Raw genomic sequence first — 9,651 nt, 5'->3', positions numbered from 1 at the left:
TATCCGGGATCTTGTCCTTTCGGTCATGACCCAAAGCTCATGACCATAGGTGAGAGTAGGAACGTAGATTGACCGGTAAATCGAGAGCTTCGCCTTCCGGCTTAGCTCTTTCTTCACCACGACAGACCGGTACATCGACCGCATTACTGCAGAAGCTGCACCGATCCGTCTGTCAATCTCCCGTTCCATCCTCCCCTCACTCGTGAACAAGACCCCTAGATACTTGAACTCCTCCACTTGGGGCAGGAACTCTCCACCAACCTGAAGTGGGCAAGCCACCCTTTTCCGACTGAGGACCATGGCCTCGGATTTGGAGGTGCTGATCCCCATCCCAGCCGCTTCACACTCGGCTGCAAACCGTCCCAGTGCATGCTGAAGGTCCTGGTTAGAAGGGGCCAACACGACAACGTCATCCGCAAAGAGCAGAGACGAAACCGTGTGGTCCCCAAACCTGACACCCTCCGGCCCTTGGCTGCGCCTAGAAATTCTGTCCATAAAAATTATGAACAGAACCGGCGACAAAGGGCAGCCCTGCCGGAGTCCAACATGCACCGGGAACAAGTCTGACTTACTGCCGGCAATGCGGACCAAACTCCTGCTTCGGTCATACAGGGACCGGACAGCCCTCAGCAAAGGACCCCGGACCCCATATTCCCTCAGCACCCTCCACAGGACGCCGCGAGGGACACAGTCGAATGCCTTCTCCAAATCCACAAAACAAATGTGGACTGGTTGGGCAAACTCCCATGAACCCTCCAGCACCCTGTAGAGGGTATAGAGCTGGTCCAGTGTTCCACGACCAGGACGAAAACCACACTGTTCCTCCTGAATCCGAGGTTCCACTATCGGCCGAATTCTCCTCTCCAGTACCCTGGCATAGACTTTCCCGGGGAGGCTGAGAAGTGTGATCCCCCTGTAGTTGGAACACACCCTCCGGTCCCCCTTCTTAAAAAGAGGGACCACCACCCCGGTCTGCCATCCCAGAGGCACTGTCCCCGACCGCCACGCGATGCTGCAGAGGCGTGTCAGCCAAGACAGCCCCACAACATCCATAGACTTGAGGTACTCAGGGCGGATCTCATCCACCCCCGGTGCCTTGCCACCGAGGAGTTTCTTGACCACCTCGGTGACTTCAGCTTGGGTGATGGACGAGTCCTCCTCTGAGCCCCCAGCCTCTGCTTCCCCAATGGAAGACGTGACGGCGGGATTGAGGAGATCCTCGAAGTATTCCTTCCACCGTCCGACAACATCCCCAGTTGAGGTCAACAGGCGCCCATCGCCACTGTAAACAGCGTTGGTAGGGCACTGCTTCCCCCTCCTGAGGCGCCGGACGGTTTGCCAGAATCTCTTCGAGGCCAGCCGATAGTCCTTTTCCATGGCCTCACGAACTCCTCCCAGGCCCGAGTTTTTGCCTCCACAACCACCCGGGCTGCAGTCCGTTTAGCCTGCCGGTACCTGTCAGCTGCCTCAGGAGTCCCACAAGCCAGCCAGGCCCGATAGGACTCCTTCTTCAGCTTGACGGCATCCCTTACTTACTTACGGTGGTGGACACCGGAAGTAAGGGACACGCACACACACACACACAAAATAAGGACATTGTGTGATAGGATCATCTGTAATTAAATGTGCTTATGACACTTGGCAGTGATAGTGCTTGTGTAACAGTAGGAATGACAGTAAGGCAAATATTTTACCAAAATACAAAGACACAACTCCAACAAACAAAAAATAATAAATAGTGACAAATAAATGTTTATCTAAATGTAATATATTATTTAACTTTCAAAGTACAGCACTCTCCTCACAAAACCATCAACCAGACTGAGGCAACAAGGACTAAGATCTGGGGGTTCGAAGTTTCTGACACGCAAAGTGAAACGCGCACGTGATTGGACAGAAAGTGAGGCTTCATTTGTCATCGATCACGTGACTCTAGGAAACCAATACACACCCCGATACGGAGCTTCACTACAAAATGTGTCGCATGCGCGATACGCGCATCGATGCTTCAGTGTCATACGTAACATCACTAATGCCAAGTAGTAATGGCTAGTGATGGGCAGACCGAAGCTTCGTGAAGCACTGAAACAGTTGAAGCAAATGTGCCATATTGTTTCGAAGCTTCGAATCAATCCGACACCCGTCTCTACGTCGACATCTAGTGGTCACTTGTATGTATTGATCTGAAATACCTTGACAATGATCCATGTAAAAAAAAAAAAAAAAAAAAAAACAGTTTTTAACATGTCTTGTGGTCGTGAAAAATGAACATTAATAAAATAAATAAAGCCAGAATGTGTCACATTTGTTGCATAACATTTTTATTAAAAAATATGATTTGTTCTGCTGTTGAAGGAGTTAGCTGACTTCTTTTTTTACATATAATTTCTCCAGCCTTTGAAAAATCCTTTCACATGGGACACTTGTTGTCCTCTGCACCCTCCAAAATGCCAGGATGAGTGCTCCTCAAATGGTTCATCAAGGCTAGTTGTCTATCACAATACACACATCTCACTTTATTTGGTGTTTCCAAATGCAAATGAACCCACACCACAGATGTCCGGCATCTCTTGTAATGGACAATAACAAAGATAACTTCCTGGGCCCGTATTCATAAAGAATCTTAATGCAAAGACTAGCTCCTAGTGACAAAATTCTACGAAAATTCTTAGAAATGTGGGCGTTTACTCTTAAAATTAACTAAAAAATCCTAGTAAAGAAAAAAGTAATTCAGAAAGCATCTTAACCCTTAAAAGAGGTCTTAAGGTCAAATTTGTTAGGAGCACAGACGAGGACTTTTAAGAGGCTTAAGAGTTTCTTTAGCAGCGGAGAAAATGACAGAAAGACGAAGAGGGAGAAGAAATGTGTTGCAGACAATGGATAACAGTGACTTAATAAGACGCTATAGATTAGATCGTGCAGGGATCATGTTTGTTGCATTAAATCCAACTTTCAAACCACCAATTAAATAGACATGCCAGCAATCAGTGTAACTGGAAAGAGTGGAACAATGTTTATAATTCTAAGCCAATCAAATACCTTATAGGAAATTAACAGCATGGTAAATAATAAAAGGATTTATATACACTGAAAAAAATTATTTGTTAAATTTACTAAAAAATGTTATCGAAAGTGGTCGCAATCAATTTATTTGATCTCAATTTAAACAAAAACATATGCAATTCCCATAAAACCAATTCATTTTTTAAAATTAAAATCAAAAAACTAATTTAAATTATTTAAACGAGCACAAATTAATTATGCTTAATTGAATTTTTCAGTGTACATATATATAATGTGTGAGTGTGTGTGTGTGTGTGTGTGTGTGTGTGTGTGTGTGTGTGTGTGTGTGTGTGTGTGTGTGTGTGTGTGTGTGTGTGTGTGTGTGTGTGTGTGTGTGTGTGTGTGTGTGTGTGTGTGTGTGTGTGTGTGTGTGTGTGTGTGTGGGCATGTTTTCGTGAAATATCAGGACACAAATGTGTATAATGACATGGGTATGACATAGGTATTACAAAAAGAGGGTGAAATATGAGGACGTTCCCCATGTCCTCACTTTTCAAAATGCTTATAAATCACACAGAACAATTTTTTTTTCACAGAAAGTGAACTGCACAGTCTCCTGTGAGGGTTAGGTTTAGGGGTAGGGGCAGTGTAAGGGGATAGAAAATACGGTTTGTACAGTATAAAAACCATTACGCCTATGGAATGTCCTCACATTTCACAAAAACAAACATGTGTGTGTGTGTGTGTGTGTGTGTGTGTGTGTGTGTGTGTGTGTGTGTGTGTGTGTGTGTGTGTGTGTGTGTGTGTGTGTGTGTGTGTGTGTGTGTGTGTGTGTGTGTGTGTGTGTGTGTGTGTGTGTGTGTGTGTGTGTGTGTGTGAGTGAGAGAGAGAGAACGGTAAAATAGGACAATTTTGTACTTGTAAATTCAAAGTGAAGGCTTAGAAAAGACCCTATACTTAAAAGCACTCCTTTTTCCCCCTTTTTGGACAACCAACCAATCACAGTCTTCAAAAGACTGTGTCATACGTAGCAACGGGGTCAGCCCCGCCTCTTCACTAAGATAAAAGTTTTTTTATTTTCCTTGCTCAGAGTTGCTCTCAGATCGGTCCCGAATAGCTCTTAAGCTAAGACTCCTACGTAAAAGTGTTTAAGCTAAATTAGGAGTTAAATTAGGACTCTTAGAATCTTTATGAATACGGGCCCTGATTAACAACATCCTCATGCTGGGAAATTTTTATATAGCCTACACAAATGCAAGTTCTTAAAGGTGAAACCAAGATTTTATTAATTTCATAATGAGTTTAACTCTTATATAAAAGCCCTCAAAGTTATGAAAATGCAATCAGTCTTTTTTCCATTATAGAATATGATCTTCAAACAAAACCCTAGCCCCTTTAATGTTTTTTGTTTCTTTTATTATGATTTGCCTGATATATTTTTCTACTGTACTTTCAAGCACCTGATCTGTATTTTGTAATACAACATTTTTCTGTTATTGCCATGCTGTTTGTAAATGATTATTTGTTCAGCAATAACAAAAAAAATGTAAGGCATCTCTTATGTGGAGCCTCCATTTTTATCTATTCTATTAATATATCTATCTATAGAATCTATATAATTCTATATTTCTCACTTATGCTGTGCTATCTGTCACTATCTAACTTAGCCTATATGAATGTGTCATTATATCTATCCTATCTGTCACTGTCTATACCTATCAGTCAATATATCTCATTTAAATCTAGCCTAAATATAGCCTATCCAACCAAAGCGCACTATAAATCTCACTTATATCACAAAATCACTGCTATCACAAAATCTCTCTCCTCTCACAAAAACCCACGAGGTGAAGATGGATTTACTTCACTTTTAAACTGTGGTGAATTAGGTTTATACAGATGTGTGACTGTGTGGTTTGTTCCCGCCCCATTTAATCAACGCAGTTTCAGCAGGCGCCACCTGATGAAACACTTCGAAGCTTAATTTAGCCATAGTCACGTGACATGGGTGTTTCGAATCACAGTTCGGAGCAGTGTTTCGAAACATCTGCGCTTCGGGATCTCGGCAAAGCACCGAGACGTCAGTTTAGCGTCAGCCATCCCTAGTAATGGCCAAATGAAGCGTTTCGAAGCATTATTGCTTTCTGATACAATTGTGTTGAAAATGGTTCATTACTCGAAGCTTCATTCAGATAGAAATTGCTTAAAAAAAATTTGGAAACCAAATTCTAATGGTTTCTATTAAAATACCAATAGGAACCATTGGCTTTTACCATTTAAACCACTACAGAATAATTTTTTGTAGTGTGTTTGGGACATATTCCATTAGGATTCAGTGCTCCCACCAATAGAACCCTACACATATTAGTAGAGACCCACAGAGACCACTATAATTCCCATTAAAACCAATAAAATTCCCATGAAAACCATTAAATCCAATAGAATTTCTGTAATGGTTTCTATCAGGGTTTTTTTTAGCAGGGCAGTATCATGTGTGAAAGCTTTATCTTGTTTAGCTGTGGGAAGCAGAACTCTATAAGTTGTTAACTGGTGGGACTGATATTTTTGTATGTTGAAAAGGATGTGCTTGTGTAACTGGTTGTACTTGTATAATGTAGCAGAGGGTTTTTGAAGTGTCCGTCTTTGATGCATGTTTTTATGTAACAATGTTCATATGTTCTCAAATAAATAAAAATGTGGCAGAGGGTGTGCTTTGGGTACATGCAGAAGGCTTAGACAAAGTGTTCATAAAATGGTATGGTTTTTATTCAGAAATATTATTTTCTCGACAGTCTTTGGTGAAAGGCGATTTCTTTTTTTTTAAACAATTTCACCAGCTTTAGAGAATATCCTCTCGCATGGAACAGATGATGCAGGAGTACACAAAAACAGTTTAGAAAGCTGGTATACTGTAAATGAGTATATATTGCTTTGTGGGTGGAGCAGTAGGCAAGAGGGTCAGCAGAACACTGCAGTGGGGGATCGTCATGTAGCGCTGGACCTCTATGGTTGCATCTGATGTTGCACTTTTGTTCCTCCTTGCATTGTTGTCCAGCAGCTCCCAAAGATTCACCTCATCTGCAAGGGAAATGATAAACAAAACCATGTTATGAGTAATGAATAGTTTTAAGTAACCTTCTAGGATTTTTACTTTACCTTGACCTGTAGTTTCAAGATTTTGTGCTGTATCTGGCTGTGCCGAGTGGCTGGGTGTTTGATGAGCTGTATCTTTGATTAACGCTGTGCATTCCGATGTTAGTCGTCCAATTGCTGTCTGGGCCTGTATATGATTATGAAACCCAAACGTTTTAAATCTTGGATCTAGTAGTGTAGTGTAATGTCAAAACACTTGTCGATTCAAGAGCTGAAAATGTATCTGCTAATCTTCTTGACAGATTCTGTCCCAGCTGGATTGCAGTGTCGTTGGTAATGTTTTTGAGGGTATATCGCAACATTTTCATCATGGGAATGACCTTGGAGCCAGATACTCTCTTCTCCTCAGAAAGTTCAACGGTGGCCACCTGGAATGGGGCTAGCACTTTCATGCAATCAGATATTGCCTGATATTCTTCTGATGTCAGAGGAGCCACATCAGTTCTCAGTGTAACCAGTGCCGCACCCACTGGTTCTCTCTCTTCATATATACGCTGAAGCATTATATTCGTGTATCAACCTCCAGACTCAGCTTCTTCACAGGACGTCCCATTTGTTCCTGTTTCTCTCTAAGCCTCTCTTTTGCTGTGGTGCTGGTCTTAAAGTAAGTCCCCATCCTTCATGCTCTTGTTCTGACATCTTCCAGACCAGGAGTTGCATCAAGGGACTTCTTGACCACCAAATTCAAGGCATGCGCAATGCATATAACATGCCTAATCTTTAAGTTGTTGGCAGTGGCTATCATATTTGAAGCAGCATCAGTCACCAGGGATTTTATTTTGCTCTGGATACCCCATTCTTCAAAGAGCAACCTCTTGGCCTCTGCAAGGTTCTCCACAGTGTGAGTTTTTGGAAATGACCGTACCCCCTTTTTTTCTATACTGTTATTACCCCTCTGGCTTGAATGCTCTGTTTCAAGGGGCGTGTCTGCTGTGAGACTTTGTGAAAACGCCCACTGTTGTGATTGGCTGACATCTTTGCATTCAAAATGAGTGTTAGATTATGTTGCGGAGGGGGCGTGGTTTAGCGAGGCACTGCATGCATGAGAGAGAGAGACTGACTGGCCACTCGTGAACCACGGAGAGCTGGAGGAAGTTTTATTGTTACAGACTTCATTGTAATATATCTTATAATTTGTTTTTGTGTACATTTTTGACATTTCTGTGCGTTTAAATAGGTTTTAGGTCTGTATTATCTGTGTAAATAAGTAGGGACTTTTATTTTGACGGGTGTTGCAGTCTACGGAGCAATATGAAAAAAGAGGGAGCGCTCGTGAGAGCTTGCGGTTCATCATTCAGTGGGTTTAAGCAGATTTAAAGTTTACAGTTTGTTTAGCACCCCCCGAAAAGACAATAGGTGTGTATGTGCTTGTTTACTGTCATTTGTAATGAGTCTGTTTGTGTATTTCGCTGTATTGTTTGTTATTGATAATGCTATGGAGAGAGAGTTTGTGTACGAGGTGTTTATGCGCACTTCTTTGTTTTTTGTTCAGCTTTTGCGGTGATTTTTGGAGATAAACGGTTTCACTAAACTCCTGAAACATCAGTAAAGTCTAGCCATCATTCGGACGGGGTCCGCTACATTTATTGTAACGTACTGAGTTGTTGAGAGCAGGGCCGGCCCTGACCAATTTGCTGCCCTAGGCAAGATTTTACTTGGTGCCCCTTGTATCAAGGTTTAGCACTACACGTTATCAGTCTAAGTTGTGGAAACACTCGTACTGTTTTATTTTTGTAATGCATTGATGTTTTATTTTTATTGTTGTTGTTGTTTTATATGATGTCCAGTCCATTCTACCCCGTCATTATGTTCATGATATTATTATTTTGTTTTTGTTTTTAAAGGCTGATGATAGTAAAACTGTACAAATATTGCACCTATGCCACATTACAGCCTAAACACAAATAGTAAGAGTAATTGCATCTAACATTCATGCACAAACTATTAATTGAGAACTAGCAAAAGTGTTTGTTTTCCAGTAGATGGCAGCAATCTTCCACTAAACTATGAGCATTCATTTTTTCACCAGGAATTCAACTGAGAAATTTTGATATTTAATGTGAATTTTACATAAATAGTTGCCATTTTAAATAAACCTGTATATAAATATCATTACTAATTTCAGCAAATACATTTTAAAATTGCTATACACCCCCTTAAAACTGCACAACTGCAGAGTAAAAACATTAGGCTATTAAAACAGTGAAATTACATGCGTTTAATATTTTTATATTATTTATTTTTTACAAAATCACACTGGCTGTGGCCTCTGGAGAACCCAGAACAGCTGCTTGCATATAAAGTTTAAGGTAAAAATAACTGGAATTAATTAGCAAACATTAGTATTTTACGACTATGCAATTAAATAAACTGTTCATTAATTTGCCTACATCACTTTACTTCTGTCTTTACACGGCAAAAAATGCTCTTCTTATTTAGAATATTTTTCTTGTTTCCAGTCCAAATATCTAAAAATTCTTAAATCAAGGTGCATTTACTAGATAAGTAAAATGACATACTTTATTTTGATTTTATTTTCAAGTAAACAAGAAAAATGTCTTGAGTTTTTGCTTAAAACAAGCAAAATTATCTGCCAATGGGGTGAGAAAAATAATCTTATTTCTGTTTGGGACAGAAACAAGATTTCAATCAGAAACAAGATTATTATTTTTCCACTCCATTGGCAGATCATTTTGCTTGTTTTAAGCAAAAACTCATTTCATTTTGATTTTATTTTCAAGAAAACAAGAAAACTATCTTCTGTCATTTAACTTATCTAGTAAATGCACCTTGATTTAGGAATTTTAGATATTTAGACTAGAAACAAGACACAAATACTATGTAAGAAGAGCAGTGTATCCCTTATCTTCCCTGCATCAGAGGGCTTCTGTCTTTTTAGACACTTCAATTCGGCCATCCGTCATAAATAATCAGGCAACTTACACCGTGTCAACACCTGGCGTGAACGGTCAAGCACCCTAAAAAATGAAAGCAATCCTGTCTGCGTTGAATGCGGCGAGAGGCGACGCAACACAACAAATTCCTCTAACGATAAACTGATCGCGCGTTGTATTTCTGACGCACTTCAAGTAGATCGGCGAGGGGAGATTAATGAGGCGGACCGGAAAGAGGCGGGGGACTTAGTTATGTTTTTTTGCGCTTTATTTGGTAATATTTCAGTAATAACATCAATAATATTAATAAAATAGAATCAGTAATACATTTTGGCGCCCCTATGGATGAGTGGCGCCCCTAGCATTTGCCTATTCCGCCTATGCCACGGGCCGGCCCTGGTTGAGAGCGCTGTGCTGTTAGTGCGAGCTTATTTGTATCTGAGAGTTCTGAATAAACAGTCCCAGTCACGTCGACTCTCTGTCTTCCACCTTTGTAACACATGTAATGTACCATTACAGCCGTCGAGATGAACGAATCGTCAAAGTGTGGATTATAGCACTATTTTATGATCTATTCCTATCACATGAAAAGCTGCAGTGA

The sequence above is a fragment of the Gobio gobio genome (assembly GCF_949357685.1).
Source record: "Gobio gobio genome assembly, chromosome: 20".
In the NCBI taxonomy this organism is placed as follows: Eukaryota; Metazoa; Chordata; class Actinopteri; order Cypriniformes; family Gobionidae; genus Gobio; species Gobio gobio.
The sequence above is the reverse complement of the archived record's forward strand: the minus strand, read 5'-3'. Positions refer to the sequence as shown.